This window comes from Sorex araneus, chromosome X (genome assembly GCF_027595985.1).
Source record: "Sorex araneus isolate mSorAra2 chromosome X, mSorAra2.pri, whole genome shotgun sequence".
Lineage (NCBI taxonomy): Eukaryota > Metazoa > Chordata > Mammalia > Eulipotyphla > Soricidae > Sorex > Sorex araneus.
Window position 1 is genome coordinate 22,451,474 of NC_073313.1, and position 22,360 is coordinate 22,473,833.

Below are 22,360 nucleotides of genomic sequence, written 5' to 3' on the forward strand. Positions count from 1 at the left end.
ATATGTTTAATTAGACATTTAAAATATGGACTTATTTTATCATCCTACTAGATTAAATATTTTATCATTTATAACTGCTCTTCCTTTTTTCCTAGTAATACTAGTATAATCAATTCAGCTTTTATCTGACCAGAATTTGTATGTTTTCTTACACTTTTTATTTTTTTTTAATTTTGGGGCCATATCTGGCTGTGATCAGTGATTACTCCTGGCTTGGTACTCTGGGACCACTCCAGACCAGGCTCGGGGAACCATATATGGTGTCATATATCAAACCCAGGTTGGCTGCATGCAAGGTATTATGAAATCCTAATACCTACCTGCTGTATTGTAACTCCAGCTCTTGTTTTCTCTCCCTGTTGTGTTCGATATATCTATAGTCTTCAATTTCAGTTGGATTTCATAAATAGCTTAAGGGTGATTTTCATTTAATTGTGTATACATATAAAGTGTCATTAGAGCTAATATTAAACCTATCATTTTTTACATTCTGTTTTCTACTTGTCACATTGTATGTCCTCTTTGTTCCTTCATACTTCCCATTGAACTGTTTAGTATTCCATTTTTTACATTCTATTAGTTGATTAGTATGTCTTTTAAAGTGTGACTTTATAATTTTCCCTAGGGATTATATGTATCTATAAATTTTCAAACTCTAATATACTAATTTTATGATTTCCAGGTGAGTTAAAACACCTTATAAATGCCTTTATTTGTAGTGTCTGCTATTGTGATTTTAAAATTTGATTTAGATTTTAGACCCTCTAAGACACTACTATTACTATATGATCAGTATTTATTTAGGTTTTACCTTTCCCATTGCTTTTAAATTCTTACTGCATCTCTACCTTTTTTGTTACAGATCATATTTTTTTACTTTTGAAGAACATTTTGTGGTTTCTTTAGTGTACATTTGCTTTTGTGCAGTTTCACTCTGAAGGATGCATTAACTGGGCATTGATTTCTAGGTTGGCAATTGTTTTCCTTCAGCAGTTTGAGAAAATATTTTATTTATTTCACTATAAAGATAATCTTCAGTGTTTTTATTATTGTTCCTTTGAAGGTAGCAATCTAATTTCCTTTTATGTCTGCTTCAGATTTAAGGCTGTTTTATTTTTGAGTTTCATTTTCAACAATCTATTATGGTGACGTGGTTTCATTTATAAATAAGAAATGTGCTTATCTGTGTAGATAGCATGTTAGGGTATTATTGTGCATATTTTTTCTTAGTTTTTTGCATTTATGAACCTTCAGACATTTAGCAAAGTGAAATGAGACAGTAGCATAACACCACTTATATGAGATATCTAAAACAGCCAAACAGAAAGATTCAAAGAATAAAACAGAGGTTGCAGGGGATTGGCAGGCTGAGAAAATAGTGATAGTTTTTGTTTTTTTCCAGATTAGTTTATTTTCTTTTCCAGATCAATTTTTATTGAGGTATCCCAGTTTAAGATAGTTTGGTGATTTACCACAATAAAACCAATCTGAGGAGCACCTTTGACCTCTATCCAGAAAGGTCATTCTTAAAAAATGAAACAGAAAGATGCTGTTTGTCCAAGCTAGCCTTGGCAGCTCCAAACAAAGGAATAGAGTTTGCATTTACCACAATTTCTGCTTCTCCTCCCTGGCTCTCTTCATGTGAACACAAGTCAAAAGTCATTGCTTCTTTTCCCTGAACAGGTAATTTAGGAAAGGTTATCACTGTCATCCCATTGTTCATCAATTTTTCTCGGGCACCAGTAACGTCTCCATTGTGAGACTTCTTACTGTTTTAGGCATATCAAATTTGCCACGGGTAGCTTGCCAGGCTCTGCCGTGTGCGCAGGATACTCTTGGTAGCTTGCTGGGCTCTCTGAGAGGAGATGGAGGAATCAAACCCAGGTCAGACGTCTACAAGGCAAACGCCCTACCCGCCGTGCTATCGCTCCAGTCCAGAGCAAAGGCTGGATTTACATAGCTATGGCTATAGGGAGATAAACAATCAACAAGCACCTTTTATGTATAGCATTGAAGTCATGGTAATATATTCGATTGTTGCCTGGGCTCATATTCGTAGCCCTTATTATCCAAATTAAACTTCACATACCCAGGGGGACTAGTCTGACCTTGGGGTTATTATTAAAGAGATTATTTCCCACTGTAGTATTGAAATCATTGTTTTCTAGTTGTGGTGCTGCTGCACCAATCCCTCTACCAGTGTTTCCAGAGCCCTCCATCAGGGTCCCTTCTTCTCAATTTCAGTTCTATTGGGCATGTACCAGGATGTGTTTCCATTAGGGATTGTCTAATCCCTTCCTTTTTTCTATTATTTAATACCTTGCAGATACCTTGGAATCATTCAGTATTTGTCTTTTACTTTCTCACTTCACTGTATGACATGCAATAGTAAGGTTCTGAATGGATACAATGTTTCAGTTATGCTTGGTGAGTACCTTACAGAGTACCTCTATAGCATAATGCCTATACTTACCAATACAATACTGCATGCTTCAAATTTTTTAAACTATCCCATGAAGATTCAATAAAATGGAAAAAAAAACAGAAACTGTGGTAACTATGCACAATGGCATCCTACTCAGCTAAAAGAAAAAATGAAATCATGCAGATGGGGTATGTGGAATCATCTAGAGAGTATCGTGCTGAGAGAAGTTAGGCAGAAAAAGAGGGACAGGTAGAGAATGATGTCTCTCATATGTGGGATATAAAGAAACATAGCAGGGGAATAACATCTGTCCGAAAGCAACAGAAACTGAGAAGTAGGAAGTTATTCATAGCAGAAGGTTGCGGGAGGAAGAGATGGGAGACACTGTGTCAATGGTGAAGGTATGTGGACACTCTAGTCAAGGATAGGGTACTGGAATGGTTCATGCATTAAATCCTACCATTAACAGTATTGCAAAACATGGTGCCTAAAATAAAATTAAAAAACATTTTTGAGGTTCAGTAGAGATCACTTGCCTTACATGTGTGGTGCTCTGGGTTCTATCTTCAGCATTTCATAACCTGAGCATCACTGGGATAGAAATTGTGGCCTCTGAGCACTAATGTGAATGGGGGGTTGGGGGCATAAATGTATCTGCTGTGAACATTCATATATATATATGTATTGTTTATATTTATATTGAAAATCACATGAAAAAGAGCAAAACTGGAACACTATATCTCATACAATGGATTAAAGCCTTGAATAAATACCTAAGGTCATAAATTTACTAGAAGAAAACACAGGTGGCAAGCTCCTTGATATTAGTCTTAGTGATATTTTTGACTCATTCCAATTGCAATGAAACTATAAACTATCAATAAAATAAAAAGGCAATTGACCTAATGAGAGAATATATTCACAACTCACACATCTGATGAGAAATTAGTATTCAACATGCATGGAGAACTCCGACAACTTAATAAAAGGAACAAATCACCCAACTTAAAAATAGACATTTTTTCAAGAACACATCAAGGTGGCTAAAAAGTAAATGAAATAATGCCAAACATTGTTGGTCATCAGGGAACTACAAATCAAAACTACAATATTACCTCACATCTGCTAGAATGAATGTCATCATTAAAAGTGTGATATATATTATCATTTCACAACATTTACAAGTGCTAAATAATATCATATACTCATAAATGATTATGAGATCATTCTTCTGTATGTTAATTATAGCACTGCTGTTCCGTTGTTCATTGATTTGCTCGAGCGGGCACCAGTAACATCTTCATTGTATACATCAATAAAAACATTCTTATAATATTGTCTGGTTATATATATGTGCTAACTTTTTCAGATCGACTTTAGGGGGGAGAAACTCCAAATCAATAATAGTGAATTTTTTTGTTTAAATATTGAATGCAATCAAAGTAAAGTGAAAGTAAAGTGAAATTTACCAGTTACACATGCGGGGTGGGGCCTGGGGAGGTGGGGGGAAAGGGGGAGGTATATCGTGATTCTTGGTGGTGGAATATGTGCACTGGTGTAGGGATGGGTGTTTGAGCATTGTATAACTGAGACTTAAACCTGAAAGCTTTGTAACTTTCCATATGGTGAATCAATAAAAGAATTAAAAAAAAAAGAGTGGAACAAAAATTGGATTCCATCAATACTATAAATTTTATGTTCTTCCCTCTTTTTGGGGGGGCACTAAAAAAGAAAAAAAATTAAAAAAATAAATAAAAGTAATATAAACAGGAATGGAATATAAGTCACATGTATGTACATGTCATGAGTAAAAATGTTTTCCAGGACTAAATCTCAGAGAGACACCAATAGCTCAATAGTCACATGTAGGCCCCAGTTTCTGGGCTAAGATCTTTGGAGCATTCTCGAGATGGGAACAGGCTGAATCCCCATGCTGCTGTAAGGCCCAGTACTCCACCCACACCTGACTTCCTTTGGCATAAAAATGGTTCAGTGCCACAACTAGTCTCAGAAAGATGCCAGAGCTAAGTGGTCTCGGATAGGCCCAGTCTCTGGGAGGAGTGCTCTGGAGCCTTCTTGAGATGAGGCCGTGCCGAGATCTGGCCCTGCAAGAAGGCAGGGTACCCTTACCCACACCTGGCTTCCACTGGCCTATAAATGATCTAACTCCACAAGTTTTCTCAAAGAGATTCCAAGTTGCTAGTTGCTGAAATATCACAGTTCACAGCTCCTGGGGTGACATCTCCAAATTTTAATTACTTATAGTCCACTAGAAGCACAGCAAATTATATAGGAAAGTTGCATAGAAGCCCAAAAAGCCCAATGAGTTCAAATATTAACACAGAAGGCTCAACTAGCACCTAACAGCTCAGTAATACACAGACAACAATTTTTCTAACACCATTGTGATATATATATATATGTATATATATGTGTATATATATGTATATACACACATATATAACATAACAGTACTGTAGCACTGTAGTCCCATTTTACATCGATTTGCTCGAGTGGGCACCAGTAACTTCTTCATTGTGAGAGTTGTTACTGTTTTTGGCATATCGAATACGCCATAGGGAGCTTGCCAGGCTCTGCCGTGTAGGTGGGATACTCTTGGTAGCTTCCCAGACTCTCCGAGAAGGATGGAAAAACCTAACCCGGGTCTGCCACGTGCAAGGCAAACGCCCTACCCACTGTGCTATCACTCCAGTTTATATATCTTGCTAGGGCTGGAGCAATAGCACAACAGTAGGGCGTTTGCCTTGCATGCAGCCGACCTAGGTTCTATTCCTCTACCCCGCTCAGAGAGCCCGGCAAGCTACTGAGAGTATCTCGCCCACATGGCAGAGACTGGCAAGCTACCCATGGCACATTCAATATGCCAAAAACAGTAACAAGTCTAAAAATGGAAACGTTACTGGTGCCCGCTCGAGCAAATAGATGAGCAACGGGATGACAGTGACAGTGACAGCTATATCTTGTAATAAGCAATATAAAGTAAATTACTTTATGCTTGCTAGGAGGGCAGGCTTGAGGGGTGGGGTGGAAAAGTGGGTGCATTCATAGATGGAAGGTCACACTGGTGGGTGGGACTGGTGTTGGAACATTGAATAGCTGAAACAAGTGTATAATGAACAACTCTGTAAATCATAGTGTTTAAATAAAGTATCAAATATTAAAAGAATGTTTTTCCAAAGTATTTTTACTAATTCAAATTTCCACCAAATCTAAATGAGAATTTCTACTGGTGAGCATTTGCCTTGCATGCGACCAACCCAGGTACAATTCCTCCGTCCCTCTTGGAGAGCCCGGCAAGCTACAGAGAGTATCCTGCCCTCACAGCAGAGCCTGGCAAGCTACCTGTGTCATATCCGATATGCCAAAAACAGTAACAACAAGTCTCACAATAGAGATATTACTGGTGCCCGCTCCAGCAAATAGATGAGCAATGGAACGACAGTGCTACAGTGCTGCTACATGCCTGTTTTCCACCTTCATCAATTAACTAATGATAAAGAGGCATAAATATCACTTGCTGGAAGTGTGGATTTATCACTTTTATCCACAGGTTCTACAGTTTTTGTTTCATCCTATTATTAGGTATGTTATTTTTTTCATCTTCTATTAAATTAATCCTTTTCAAATAACTAAAACATTTATTGCTTCCAGGGCTGAAGAGATAGCACAGCAGGTAGAGCATTTGCCTTGTATGCAGTTGACCTGGGTTCGATTCCCAGCATACCATATGGTCACTCAAGCACAGGCAGGAGTAATTCCTGAGTGCATGAGCCAGGAGTAACCCCTGTGCATCACTGGGTATGACCCAAAAAGAAAAAAAAATTATTGCTTCCTCTGCTTTTGTGAATGCAGGAAAAATTCAATTTTCAGCTTGCTCTTCAAGCCCATGTTCTCCGTTAACATTATCTAGCTTATCTCTCTCTATGTACCTTTGCATGCTTGCTTTTTCTCCACTCTGTAAAAACCTGTGATCTCTCCTAAACATGTATTTCCCATTTTTTCCTCTCACATCTTTCTAAGATTCATTTAATAAAAACCAAATAGTATTTTTATTTAAAAAAATAAACAACCCAAAACCCCACAATTTTCTTTTACATAATATTTTATTTTTAACCAATTATTATTTAGGTAACATGACTTACATTCCCCCACTAGTGAGAATGGTATCTATAAAAATGACTGAAAACATCCAGTTTTGGTGGGGAGATGATAGGAAAGAATCCCTCCCTCATTCACTGTTGGTGAAGATAGCATCAGGTTCAGCCTCTATGGAAAACAGTTTGGAGATTTCTCCAAAAAGTTGTATGAATTTCTACATTAACTAGTTATTTCAGTTCTTTTGTTATTCTAACAAAAACATTAATTTGAGAAGATATATGCATTATTATTTCCATTGCAGCACTTAGAACAGCAAACCAAATGTCTAATGACAGATGAGTGGATAAAGAAGTTTCAGTATAGATAAACAATCACTAACATAGTATTATCAAGGCATGCCTCTTTTTATTCTTTTCCATATTCTTATGATTTAGGTGTTTATTTTCTGTTTACTTTGTTTGTTTCTGGGTTACACTGGCGATGTTCAGGGGTTATTCCTGGCTCTACACACAGGAATCACTCCTTGCAGTGCATGCTGATTCCAGGGATTGAACCTGGGTCAGCTGTATGCAAGGAAAATGTCTTACTCACTATACTATAACTCCAGTCTCATATAAGCTCATAGCCTTTTATAATTATTGATATATTTGTTGATATAAATAAATGATGAACTTTACATTTGTCCTAATCTTTCTATTTTCTTCATTTAATTTATACCATCTAACATCTTCCATATTTTTCAATGTTGCCTAAATTTTGGAGACCACATGCTAAATATTTATACCTTTTAATAGTTCATCATCATCATCCCATTGATCATCAAATTTCTTGAGCAGTCTCCATTCATCCTAGACCTGAGATTTTAGAAGCCTCTCTTTACTTGTCCTTTCCAATAGTGTCGTATTGGAGGCTCTTTCAGGGTTAGGGGAATGAGACCCATCATTGTTACTGGTTTGGGCATATGAATATGCCATGGGGAGTTTACGAGGCTCTCCCATGTGGGCAGGAAACTCTCGGTAGCTTGCCAGGTTCTCCCAGAGGGAGAACTAGGCTATAAGATGTCCGGGAGCTAGGTTTTATAGTCTCTGAATGTTGCCCGTTGGATTACATGGCAGCACCAGGGGCAGTTACTTGGTGTGACTGGTCATCTAGCTACTGGAAAATGGGGGATCTGTGTGGAAGATGCCCAGTCTTGATCTGAGCAGTCTTTGAGGTCTCAGCCCCGGGTCCCACACACCTGGGTTCCTCTGCTGGTTCCTTCATATGTGAGGCTCATCCGAATGTGTGGAGAGGGGCCTTGAGCATGGTTTTACTAGTTATACTTGGTTTTACTAGTTATACTAAATATTTTACATGCTTTCTGAACCAATTATTGAGATGATGTTAACCTTCATTTAAAATAATATAGGAAATTGTACATAACTTTAAAATGGTCACCCTATATTGTGCTATCTTTGTCAAGTGTTATAGCTTTATTTATTTCCCGCCCAAAACACAATTTGTATGCTAACGTCTACGTCAAATCTTTAGACTTTGAATCTAGGAACATTTCCATCTGTCTGAAGCACAAGATTTTGATTTTCTCTCAGAAACGGTATTTTTCAGGTAATATCTTTTATTTTGTATGTTTGGAAATGCTTACTTGGTCTTTGTTTATGAAATATAAATGTTGGTATAGTTCTTATATTTCATTTATCTTATTGACTATTATTCCAGGGCTTCTAATATACAATATTGAGGTGCTAGTGATCCAGACAGAGAATCATTAAAGAAACAGAGAATTTGAACATTATACACCAAGTGGACCTAATAAATATATACAGAACAGTATATGAAAAAAGAGCAGGTCACATACAAAATACTTTCTAGAATAGAACATATGTGTTAGGCCACAAAACAAATCTAAGCAAATACATTTGCTGAAAACACGCCATACCTTTTCTAATGACTATCAGAAATAAGTAACAAGAGAAAAACTACATTTATGAATACATGAAATTATATGTTTCTGAACAACCTATAGATCAAAGCAGAAATTAAAAGGGAAACAAAATGATCTTAAAACTGAAAATGAAAACAATAACCAGATTGTATGAGATGTAAGAAAACCAATTCTTAGAAGGAAATTCATAACAATAAATACCCATTTTAAGAAGGCCCCAAATAAAAACTCAACTTTATTCCTTAAATAACCATAAAATATTAAACTAAGCCAAAAGTTAACAGGAAAATGGAAATAATAAATATCAGGAAAAATTAAATGGAAAACAGGGAAAGATGAACAAAACTAATATTTCGTTCTTTGAAAAAAGTTAAATGGACAAAGCTTTAACTAGAGTAACCAATGAAAAAAGAGAGGACCCAAATTAACAAAATGACAAATGAAAAAATAAACATTACAAATGACACCACAAATATACAAAGGGTCATAAGAAACTACTGCATACTACTAAAAGCCAACAATTGAACAACCTAGATTAGAAAAATTACTAGAAGCATATACCTACTGAGACAGAATCAGAAAAAAAAGAGAATACCTAACTATAAAACTGTAGTGACAAAAATTCAAAACTATCACAGGTAAGTTGGTAAATTTTACCATTTACAAAATTTTTATCTTTTTAAACCTCTTTAAAAAATCTGGAATACTCTTCTTGATCCCTAAGTCAGGAAATGACATTACAAGAAAATTAACAGACCACTGTCCCTGAGGGATTTAGATACAAAATTTTTCAGTAAAATCAGAGCAAACCAAATCAGCATCAATTAAAAAGGTCATGCACCATGATCAAGTGGGATTTATCTCTGGGATGTCAGAATTGTTTAACACATGCAAATTAATCACATTAATAGAAAAAGTGTAACATCTCAATCATTGTAGAAAAAGCATTTTACAAATTTAACATCCATTCATGATAAAAGAAAATCAACACAGTAGGTATAGGAAGAACTTACCTCAACATAACATAGGCTATGTATGACAAACTCAGAGACAGCATCGTATGACTTGAAAGGTTAAAGCCTTTTCCTAAAGATGAACATGTGCACTCTCAACAGCATGGTACTAGAAGTCCTTGCCAGAGAATCTAGGGAATTTAAAAAAAATACAAACCATCAGGATTTGAAAGGAAAAAGTAAACTGGTCTCTATTTGCATATTACATGACTTTATCTATAGAAAAATACTAAAAATTCCAAGAAAAACTTTCATCTAACCAACCAATTCAGTACATTCCAGGATACACACACACACACACACACACGTGTGATATATGTGTTTGTATCAGTATTGGTTCTATATACTATCAGTGAATTATCTGGAAAACAACAAAGAAAATTATCCCACATACATGTTATAGCATCAAAAACAAAATACTAAATATAAACTTAACCTAGCTGGTGAAAGATCTGTATTCTGAAAACTAGAAAACATTGAGTTTTAGAAATCATACCGTCCAGGGGTATAAGGAGTATCCAATATATGAAAATCAATTCATGTCATACGATGTTGGATATCAACCCTAAGTGTTTTAGGCTTCACAGATAATTGCTCCTTTCCTCCTCCCAGAGAAGCTTACCATGCCCTTGCTAACATCCCTAATTTGGTTAAAGTGTACCTTCAACCTTTCCTTTGTGTTGGATATTGACCCCAAATGCTTTAGGCACAGAAAGCACACACATGTCACAGCAGCAGCCCTGTCGGTTTACTTTGTGATCTCACAATACATGACGTTAAAAAATGGAAATGAAAGATCATATGATCAACTCCATAGATGTCAAGAAAGCATTTGACAATATCCAATATTCATGGCGAAAACACCAGAAAAATAGAGATTGAAGGTATTTATCTTAATATCTCAAATGCCACATACAACAACCCCCCAGCTAACATTATCCTTAATGGAGAAAAACAAAAACTTTTCTTCTAAGATCAGGCACAAGACGAGGATTCCACTTTCATCATTACTAATCAACATAATGTTGGGAGTCCCTGCAAACTGCACATTGGTAAAGAAGAAAAACTATCACTATTTGTGGATGACATGATACTGTATATAGAAAACATTAAGGACTCAGCAAAAAAATTGCTCTAGAACAAATAAAGTTCTACAATAAAGTAGAAAGCTACAAAATGAATGCACAATAATCTATTGTATAGTTATATGTTAATGGAGAAAATTAATTTTAAAATCTATCCCATTTACAGTCTGTTTAAAAATCTCAAATATACAGGAATCAATTTAACAAAGAAGTGAAAGACATATGTAACAAAAATTATAAATCAGCCCCAAGATAAATAGAAGAAAAAAAGAAATGGAAACATTTCTTGCTCATGGATTGACTGAATCAACATTGTTAAAATGACCATTTTACTCATAAGTGATTTAAAGATTTAATGCAATTTCCATAAAAATTTCCAAGGAAATGTCCAATGACAGAGAACAAATACTTACAAATACTTCTACCATAAAATTTCCAGAATAGGCAAAGCAATTCTAAGGAAAAAATATGGATGGCATTGTATTCGCAGACGTTTATCTTTACTACAAAGCTATAGTAATCAAAACTGCACAGTATCAGAAAAAATAAAAAAAAACAGACTCTCAGATCATTGGAACAGAATTGATAACCTAAAGATAAACCTTCATATATATGTATATATATGTAGTTAATATGAGCTAGGTACATGAAATGGAGCATGAAGACCCTCTTCAACAATTCTAGAGATACTGGACAGTCACATGTAAAAATAAAACTATACCCCTGTATAAAGGTTAATTCAAAATGAACAAAAGATCTTGATATCAACCATGTTTCTCTAAAAGACACTGAAGAAAACATGGCAGAATTCTCTAAGATCTGACCTCAGAGGAATCTTCAATGATACAATCCCACATTAAAGAGCTAATATGCAAGTTATATAAAAGCATTCTCAAAGGTCAGCAACATTAAAAAATAACCCCATTTATAAAAGTGGACAGAAGATAAACAGAAAAATCCTCTAAGATAAAATAAAGCTGACCAACAGGCACATGAGAAATGCTAATCATCACTGATTACCAAACAAAAGCAACCCAAATGACAATGAGGTATCATGTCACACCACAAGAATGGTTGATCTCAGAAAGCCTGAAAACAGTGTTGGAGAAATAGTAGAGGGGATAACGTACATGCCTTGCATGTGGCTGACCCAAGTTCATCCTCAGCACTTTATACAGTCCCTGAGCACCTCTGGAAATGATCCCTGAACACAGAACCAGAAGTATGACATAAGCACTGCCAGATGTAGCCCCCAAACAAGCAAAAAGATCAGGAAACTGTTGGCAGGAATGTGGCAAAAGGAAACTCATTAACTGCTGTTGGGAGTACTGATTTAGCCTCTTGGGAAAATAATTTGGAGACCTCAAAAAATTAAGAATAGAAGGGGCAGAGAGACAGCACAGTGGGTAAGGTGCTTGCCTTGCATGCAGTTGACATGCATTTGATCCTGAGTATCACATAGGCCTCCCCAAGTACCTCCAAGAATGGTCCCAAAGCAAAGAGCCAGGAGAAAGCATTGAACACTATTGGGTGTGTATACCAAAATATAATAATAAAAAAGAAATCAAGACTAGAGCATCTATATGGCCCTCCAATTCCACTCCTGGACATCTGCACCAAGAACACAAATACATGATCCAAAAGGACATACATAAACCTATGATCATTACAGCATTATTTATAATAGCCAAGTTCTGAAAACAGCCCAAATCCTAGCAGACGAGTATATAAAGAAATTGTAGAACACACAATGGAATACTACTCAGCTATAGGAAAAGGTGAAATTTTACATTTTGCTACAACTTCAACAGAATTGGAAGGTGTCAGGCTAAATCATGGTATTAGTAAAATGCAAATACATAAGTTCATAAGTTTGTAACTACATCACCGTGATTCTCTAATAAAAAATTTAAAAAAGTGCATCTCGAAGAAAAAGGAACCTCAGATGATTTCACTCATATGGAATATAAAGAAAATCAGCAAGTGATTAGATAATCCCCAGTGGAAACAATCTTGACATACAGCCAGTCAATAGAACTGTGATCTGAAGGTGTTAAAGGCGAGGGGTAAAGGACCTTGAGATAGTGATGGGGCATCCTGGCACTCTGGTGTGGACATGTTAAAGCAACACTGCGGATTCAAAGCACTAGTATTAGTACTATAATAAATAAAATTTAAAGTAAACCATAAAAGACACAGATAAACATGATATCATGTGCTCATGGATTGGAAAAAACATTGTTACAACGTCAACATTACCAAAAGCCATTTTTAAATTTAATGCAATCTCTATGAAAATTACAATGGCACTTTTTACAGAAGTAAAAAAAAAACCTTATAATTCACAAAAGAGCCTTAGGAAGACAAAGCAGGAGAAATCACATTTTTGTGAATTATTTTACTTTCACTGTAACTGTCACTGTCATCCGGTTGCTCATCGATTTGTTCGAGTGGGCACAGTAACGTCTCTCATTGAGAGACATATTGTTACTGTTTTTGGCATATCCAATATGCACGGGTAGCTTGCCAGGCTCTGCTGCGCGGGCTCGATACTCTTGATAGCTTGCTGGGCTCTCTGAGCGGGGCGGAGGAATCAAACTCGGGTCGGCCGCGTGAAAGGCGAACGCCCAACCGCTGTAATATATATGTGTGTGTGTGTGTGTGTGTGTGTGTGTGTGTGTGTGTGTACACATATTTATTGTAAAATGAGGGCCAGAAGGATAGTACAGTGTACAGAACACCTGCCTTGCACTTAGCCAACTTGGGTTCGATTTCTGGCATCCTATATAATCTCCCAAGCACCACCAGAAGTGATCCTTGAGTGACGAGCTCGGAGCTCTGCACTCAAGGAGCCAAAGCAGAGCCAAAACAAAATTTAAAAAAATAGATCAATGGAATAAAATTTAGAGTTCAAAGATTAACTCAAGTATATATGTCAACTAATGTCTGATGAGGAATTCAAGAATATTAATTGAGCAAACTGTTCAACACATGGCTCTGGGGGAAACTGGATATTCACATGTAAAATAATGTAATGAAATTCTTACCTGACACCAGTAACAACAGACTAAATATTTAAATGTAAGACCTACAACCATGAAATTTCTAAGCATAGACATAAGCTCCTTAATGTGGGTATTGACAATGATTTTATGCATATTACACTTAAAGCACAGGCAACTTAAGAAACAAAAACAAAAAAGTAAATGAAACAATCACTAATGTTAATTAAGACAATCTACAGAATGCAAAAATATTTGCAAATTATATATATGTACATATATCTGAGATGAAATTAATAGACAAAGTATACAAAGAACCCAGCATTTCTTATCAAAAAATAAATAAAATAACTTAATATATCTAATTTCAAAATGAACAAAACCCTGAAGAGACATTTCTCAAAGAATACACATGAATGGTAGATGAAAATTTCCTCAACTTCACTAGTTATTAAGGAATCTTAAAGCCACAAAAAAGCTGCAGATAAGAACAGATCTTCTCAAAAGCAAGGGTTAAGAAATGCCTTTGAGGAGGTGAAGAAAAGTGAATATTCAGGTATAGTTTGGGGTATTGTAAACTGGTACTGTAAACCAGAGCAAATAATGGTCGTATTAATTAAAAAATTAAAAATAAAATTACTATATAGCCCAGCAATTACAATTCTGGGTTTATATTCAAAAGAAACAAAGACACTAATTGAAAAGATGTGTACATACCCATGTTCACAATATTATTTACAATAGTCAATACACAGAAACGACCTGAGTGTCCATTAAGAGGCAGATGAATAAAGAGGTTGTAATATGCATACATGTGTACATACATAATGGAATATTATTCATTCATAAAGTGTGAAGTAATCCTGTCATTGGCAAAATATGGGTGGATCTTGTAGGTATTATACTAAATGAAATAAGTCAGAGAAAGATAAATACTATGATATAAATACTAAATGATCTCAGTTACTCCACTATCTAAAAGGTTCAAACTCAAAAAGAGATCAGATGTGTGGTCATTAGAGGTGGAGGCTTTGGGGATGGGTAATTGGAGGAAGATGGTTAAAAGGTATACACTTATATTTAAAAAAATAAGTACAACATTAGGACTACAGTTAACACTGAAATATGATCACTGTATCACTGTATCACTGTCATCCCGTTGTTCGTCGATTTACTTGAGCAGGCACCAGTAACGTCTCTATTCTTCTGAGCCCTGAGATTTTAGCAGCCTCTCCTTACTCATCTTTCCTAACGATTGGAGGCTCTTTCAGGGTCAGGGGAATGAGACCTATCGTTACTGTTTTTGGCATATTGAATATGCCAAATGTGGCAATGCGGCATGGTTTCAGCTCTCTGATATATATGAAAAGTAAAAAAAAAAAAAAAAAACGGAATAAATCCTAAGAGTTCTTATCACAAGAAAATTTTTTACTTATTCCCTCCTTTCCCCTTTTTCATTGAATTACTGTAAGATAGTTACAGAATTGTTCATGATTTGGTATTAGTCAAACAATGTTCCAACACCCAAGCCTTGACCAGAGTACATTTCCCACCAACAATGCCCCCAGATTCCCTCCCAGCAACCCACCACTACCGCAGTCTGCCTTGATGGCAGATACTGTTCTTCTCTTTTTCTCTATTTATCTTTTTCCTTTTAGACATTGTAATTTTCAATACAGGTACTGAAAGGTTATCATGAATATAATTTTACCTCCTTTCAGCACTCAGGTCTTGTCCAGAGTGATTATTTCCAACTATCACTGTCATAATGTTCCCTTCTCTTTCTTAATTGTACTCCCTCTCCATATGTGGCAAGTTTCCAAAGATGGCCCTTGTTTCTACTGTCTTTGAATATTAATTTCATACTAGGTTTTTTCATATCCACAAATGAGAACTATCATCTCAAAGAAGACATACAAATGGTCAAAAGGCACATGAAAAAATATTCTACATCTCTATTTTTTTACTTATTTTGTATCTACACTAGATAATGGATGCTAATCAACTTCTATAATCTTTTCACAATGTACATAAGTCAAACTTATGTAGGATACTTTACTCATTGATGTATGTCAAGTATATTTCAATAAAACTAGGAAATAATAAGCATGCATAAAACTACAACTATACCTAAGCCTAGTTTTACTTGCCTGTAATAAGAGTTACTATGTAATATGCTCATTATAATTTTGCTACAAATACAGAATTTTTTCATTCTGAATTGATATTTTCAGATATGACTTGGGCGTGTTTATTGCAATTTTTAAATTAGCAAGTCTTCTTAATGATGACTTTTTTGTCATTAATTTAAATTTAAGGAACTCATCAGAAAATTTTATTTTATGGAAATTTAGGAGGCATTTTTTAGACTTCTTTTGTCTTCAAATGCTCAGTTTGCCTCTGATATTTTTTATAACCAAGTTTAAAACCAATCTAGAAATATATTATGCAGAATTCTAGATTTGTATTTTAGACTAACATTGTAAATGTTTTTATGTACACAGGAACAGTGTTGGAAGGTTTGGGACATTTTGGTGTGGTGGGGAACATCATTACCATAGACTTTAGCACTATTTTAACAATCTTAAACTAGAATAATATCAAAACAATATATTTTTGTTTTTATGTAGAGGCTGCAACTGGAGGTTGGTGGTATAGTATATGTCTTGCAAATGAGGCCCTAGATTTGATCCCCCATACAGCAAAACATGCTTTTTAGCTTCAGCTATCCAGTTCTGATAGTTGTGTTAAATATAATCTTACTATTTGACTTTTTTTTTTTGCTTTTTGGGTCACACCCGGCGATACACAGGGGTTACTCCTGGCTCTGCACTCAGGAATGACTCCTGGCGGTGCTCAGGGGACCATATGGGATGCTGGGATTTGAACCCGGGTTGGCCACGTGCAAGGCAAACGCCCTACCCACAGTGCTATTGCTCCAGCCCCACTATTTGACTTTTCACTCTGTATTTTCTTCATATTTTCTGTGTTTTCACTCAGGGAATGATGAGACTATTAGTTCAATTCCATGATGCTAAATCTGAATTAAATTGTGTATTTTTCAGAAAATATAGAAATGAAAACTTCACTAGGACTATAGAAATCATGATTTCTGTATTAGGTAAAAAGAGAGGGTAGCGTTTAATCCAGGTCTCTGATTTTTATAGTCGAAAGAATCTTTTATTTTTATTTTATTGAATCACCATGAGATAGTTACAAGCTTTCATGTTTGGGTTACAATCACACAATGATCAAACACTCATCCTTTCACCAGAATGGGAAAGAATATTTACCCAATACCCATCTGATGAGGGATTAATATCCAGAGTATATAAGCCACTAGTAGAGTCAAAAGAATCTTACAGATGATTAGATTTCCGGATCTATGATGATTGCTCTGTATTGAAGTAGTGCTTTCTCAAGTGAACAATAGATTCAAATCTTGGCTGTGTGACATTTTATCATGGCATTGGGAAAGATATTTTCCTTAAGCAATACATAATTGCTATTTTTATTTAAGAGAAACTTAAATTTTGATGGGGGTTGGAGGTGGGCAGAAAATATGGGCAGGCTGGTGGAGAGAAGTTGACACTTGTGGTGGAGTTGATGTTGAAATATTATGTGCCTAAAGCTCAGCTGTCAATAATTTTGTTTATAACAGTTATTTAATAAAAAAGAAGAAATAAAAACAAAATTTAAAATATGAAAATACAAGTACATTTTTGGTTTGTTTTGGGGCCATATTTTGCAGTGCTCTAGGATTACTCCTGGCTCTACACTGGGCAATCAGTCCTGGTGGTGCTCGGGGAGCCATGTGGGAAATCAAACTTGGGTTGGCTGCGGGCAAGGCAAGTGCCCTCCCACTGTGCTACCTATCTGGCCCATAAAAGCACTTTTCTAATATATTAATTGAAATGAGAGGAGGAAGGAAAATAAAATAACCTTGTTTCAGAGAGTTAACTAAGATAGGAAAGGAAAAGGGAGAGAGGGCAAAGGGACAATGGGAGAGTGTGTGACTTATGGTGATACCTTCAAAGTAAAATTTCTATTCATTAAAGCAGCCTTTTTTTAATGAAGCTCCAATGTATTACTACATAAGAACTGATCTTTGGAATGACCCTAGTGAAAATTCTGTATGATTTATGATTCAATTATATTTCCTATACTCAAATATCTGGGGTAAGAAAATATTTTATTCCAAAAGACAGTTCAGCAATAAGAATTAGAGTAAAGGGGGGCATTAGGATTAAATTTTAATTAGTAGGAAAATTAAATGAAGTAAGGCCTCTATTCTTGATTTACTTTGAGATTCTATCATAGAAAATAAAATTAAAACTGCATGTTTAACCAAGTAGATTTCTCCTTGTGCTCTAATTCAACATTTTAAATAACCCTTGTTTCTTTTCAATGATACATCTAATGTATAGCCATAAAGTCTACCTTTGCTCTATATTTTAATCAAGTTTTTGTCCAAAAAGTTCTATATATTTGGTATTCTGCTATAAGTATTGACATACATATACAGATAAATTTGTAAATCTTTCTAATTAAGCTGTGCCCAAGAATAAAATTACAAAGATCAGGTTACGTAGCACCTAGCTTCAAAATTTATACATATCACTCAAAACAATATTTTCAAAAAAAGTTTTTACTTCAGCAAGAGGGAATCAAATAAAATAAGGACAAAAGAAACAAAATATCTTATAGAGCAGGTTGAAAAATTAAGTTGTATTCTTGCTTTATCATTTACCTTCAAAATTCATTTTTCAAGCGATTCCATTCTGAGATACAGATGGTCTTTTCTATTTTTCATCCTCAACACTGTTAGACACAGCAAATTAATATCACATCCCTATCCTTCTAATCAAGGCTTCCTTATTAGTGCTCTGTTGAATATACTGTTGCTGATTAAGGGGAAATTAGTCAGTGAAGCTAACGATTTTCTTTCTGGACCCCATGGGCCCATAAAATGTTCATCTGAATTAAGGACAGTTAATTATGGAGTATGATTTACCAGTAGACTGAAGTTACTGAGTTAGTTTGAGAAGCTTAGGTTGGGGCTGGTTGATTTGATTCAGATTGGCAGATCTCTCTTTTAAGGTTTGCTGTTTTCCTCTTAACTCATGTCTCTTCCAGGCATTTCTAGGAGATGGTGTCTGGCAGTTCTTTCACTCAGCTTATAAGAAAAATTTCCCCAGTGTATCATGCAGGGAAGAGCAAAATACGAGTTTTTTTAATCTTGTAAAATATTCTTTGGTAAGCAGCAGAATTTCTGGGGGGTAGACAAAGGATCATGATAATTTTAATATGTTTGTGAGCTGCTGAAATACACTGTAATCAACATGGAGATGATGCTCATGAATGCATGCATCCGGGTTATGCTGCATCCGTGACAGTATAATGAATACATGTGAAGAAGATGCCATTCTAGATTATTGATCCTTCAACTCCCAACAAAGAGATAAAAGGCTTGGGACACATTTTTAGTAAGGGAAATAAGAACACTCTCCAATTTAGTTTCAGATAAAAACAGGAAAATACAGTGAACTATCGAAGAGAGAAAATTCACATGTTCTGACAGCAGACAGTGGAATTCAGCCTGACTCTTCGATCACAAACTACAGATTTATAGATGGCATTGTTTTTGCAGTCATGTTATTTTAGTACTGCAGTTGTTAAGCTAAATGAGTAGAATTTAAGGTGAATGTTCCTTTTTAATACAAGGTGTGAGGACATTATAAGCACACACAGACACACACACACACACATATATATACACAAATCTATTTTAGATCTACTTAGCATATTTCAAAATAAAAACTGTGGAATTTTCTCACATGTACAACTCATGCATAATAAAAATTAAAATATAATTTATGTAAGTCTAAAACCAATAGTATTTTGTTAAAGGAACTTTAGTAAGATTTTCCATTACTATTTACCCCACCCAGCCATTTCTGATACAGATAAGCTTTATTTTTATGATTTCTTCTTAAATATTAGGAAACACAGTTACAACAGTGTCAACATTTATGGTTTTGGTTTTAATGTACCAAGTTATAATATCTCACCATCACCTAAGTGCCTAAGAACTCTGTCTTTATATTAGTCCACCTCTTCATTTCCCATCTCTCTCGCCCATTTCTTGGTAATACAGATTCCAGGCCAAGTGATTTTCAACATTCAAATTGTCTGTTCCTGTGTTTTGTTTCTCTATATACCATGAATGAGTGCTTCTGGTATTTGTTATTCTCCCACTGGCTTACTTTTCTTTACGTGCTGTCCTGCAGTTCAATCTGTTTGTAGCAAACTGTAAGATTTCATCTTTTTAAAATAGATGCACAGTATTCATATTATTCATTTATATTATAAAGTTATAGTAATCAAAAATGTGCTCTCTGAATTTTATTCCACTACTCTGAGAGTCTATCTCTATCCCAATACCAGTTTTGATCACTATAGCTTTATAGTACAAAGTCAGGAACTGTATAACTTTCTACCTTCTTTTTCTCAGAAAGGCCTAGGCTATTAGGAAAGTTTTACAATTCCATGCATATTTTAGTAAAACTTGTTCTAAGTTTTTGAAAAATTCCATCATAATTCTGATGGGGATTGCATTGAATCTGTATAACGCTTTGGATAGCATGGTCATTTTGACAAAGTTAATTCTACCAGTCCATTAGCATGGAATAGTTTTGCATATCCTCGTGTCCTCTTCTATTTCTTTCAATTGTGAACTTACAGTTTTCTACGTAAAAGTCCTTTACATCTTGCTTAAGTAGATCCCTGGGTATTTAATAATTTTGACATTTTTAGATGGGATTGTCATTTTAATATCTTTCTCTTCTAATCCTTTATTTGCATATAGAAAAGCAACCAATTTGTGTATTGATTTTGTATACTGCTGTTTTGCTATATCGGTTGATTTTTTTCCCTAAGGGATTTTAGTGGAATCTTTAGGTAGGATATGTATATTGCCAAGTCATACAAAAACAGTGATTAACTCTTTTTAAATCCCCAACTAAAACACCTTTGATTTATTTTGATTGCTGATTGCTGTGGTGAGAATTTTCAAAACTATATGGAATAATAGTGGGAAATGTGGAAATCCTTGCCTTATTCATGACTAATCTCAGAGGAAAAGCTTTCAGGATTTTTTGTCATTGGATATTATGTTGGATTTGGATTTGGAGTAAATGGCCATTATTATCTTATGGTATATTCCTCATATTCCTATTTAATTGAGGATTTTATCATAAATAGATGTTGAATTTTGTTAGAAGCTTTCTATGTATCAATTGATAGTATCATATGACTTTTACCGTTCCTTTCATGGGTACAGTGTATTATATTAATTGATCTGCATATACTGAAATATCCTTGCATCCTTGGGATATCTCAAATCTGATCATGATATGATCCTTCTGATATATAGTTAAAATTGATTAATATTTTATTGATCATCTTTGCATTAATTACTGTCAGGAATACTTGTCTGTAATTTTATTAGTAATATATCTGTCTGCTTTTGGTGTGAGAGTAATGTTTACTTCATAGAAGATGTTAGAAAGGATTCCTATTTCTTAATATTTTGAAAGAGATTGAGGACTGTATTTTTTAATTTATTCTTTTATTGAATCACCATGTGGAAAGTTACAAAGCTTTCAGGTTTAAATCTCAGTTATACAATGCTCAAACACCCATCCCTTCACCAGTGCACATATTGCACCACCAAGAATCACAGTATACCTCCCCCCTCCCCCCCACCCCCCACCCCACCACGTCCCCAACCTCCCACCCCACCTGTGTAACTGGTAAATTTCACTTTACTTTCACTTCACTTTGATTACATTCATTATTTCAACAAAAAACTCACTATTATTGATTTGGAGTTTCTCCCCCCTAAAGAGGACTGTAAGTATTAAGGAGTTTTTTGAAGGTTTGGAAAAACTTACTAGTCAACCTATCTCTAACTAGGTTATTGCTCTTGGGGAAAGTTTCAATTTCCTCACTTGTGATAGATCTGTTTATATTTTCTAATTCCTCCTAATTCAAATCTTGGGAGTTGTGTTATTCTAAGAATCCAACCATTTTTTTCTAGTTTTTTCTATTTATTAGCATGTCATGAGGCATAAATGAATGCTGGAATCAACTAGGATTTCAATCATTCAAGCTATGACTTTACTACCAATGATCCATGTATTGACTGAGTCAAATATTTTCTCTTGCTCAGGCAAAAGTCCAAGCTAAACCTGTGAGGGGCTAGAAAACAGTATAGTGGGCAGGGTGCTTGCCTTGCACATGGCCAACCCAGGTTCAATTCCCAGTATCCCATATGGTTGCCCAAGCACTACCCCAAGTAATTACTAAGTTTAGAGTACCCTTCTGAGTACAACTCCTGAGTATAACCACCAAAACCAAAGCAAACAAACAAAAAAACCCAAAACCAAACTCACTGGATATGGTGTAGCCTACTATGGTAATTAATAATCTAAGTGAAAAAAAAACACTTAGATATCACCACAAGCTAGTTTTCCTTCTCTCCTTAGTACTACCAGTAATAATAATTTTATAAACCCTCCTAATTTTTGATTAAATGATCCCAGCATAAGTATCAAATGGTCAGGCATAGTTCATACTGAAAATCTTCATGCAACTTTTTTGGTAGCAACTATTATGTGCCAATAATCATTTTTTTCTAACAAAAATTAATTATTTTTATAGAAGTATTTGTGGGTCCTATATGTGGCTCACAGTGTACGAGTACATGCCTT

At 35.1% G+C, this 22,360-nt stretch overlaps 1 long non-coding RNA gene across 1 annotated transcript in view; it reads right to left on the reverse strand.

The window, feature by feature from the left end:
- Window positions 1-9,498: 9,498 nt before the first annotated feature.
- The window catches only part of LOC129399699 (uncharacterized), a 175,408-nt gene continuing 162,546 nt past the window's right edge, over window positions 9,499-22,360 (reverse strand). The window contains exon 4 of the long non-coding RNA XR_008627279.1: window positions 9,499-9,630. This is a non-coding gene — a long non-coding RNA (uncharacterized LOC129399699). The remainder of the gene's footprint in view (window positions 9,631-22,360) is intronic.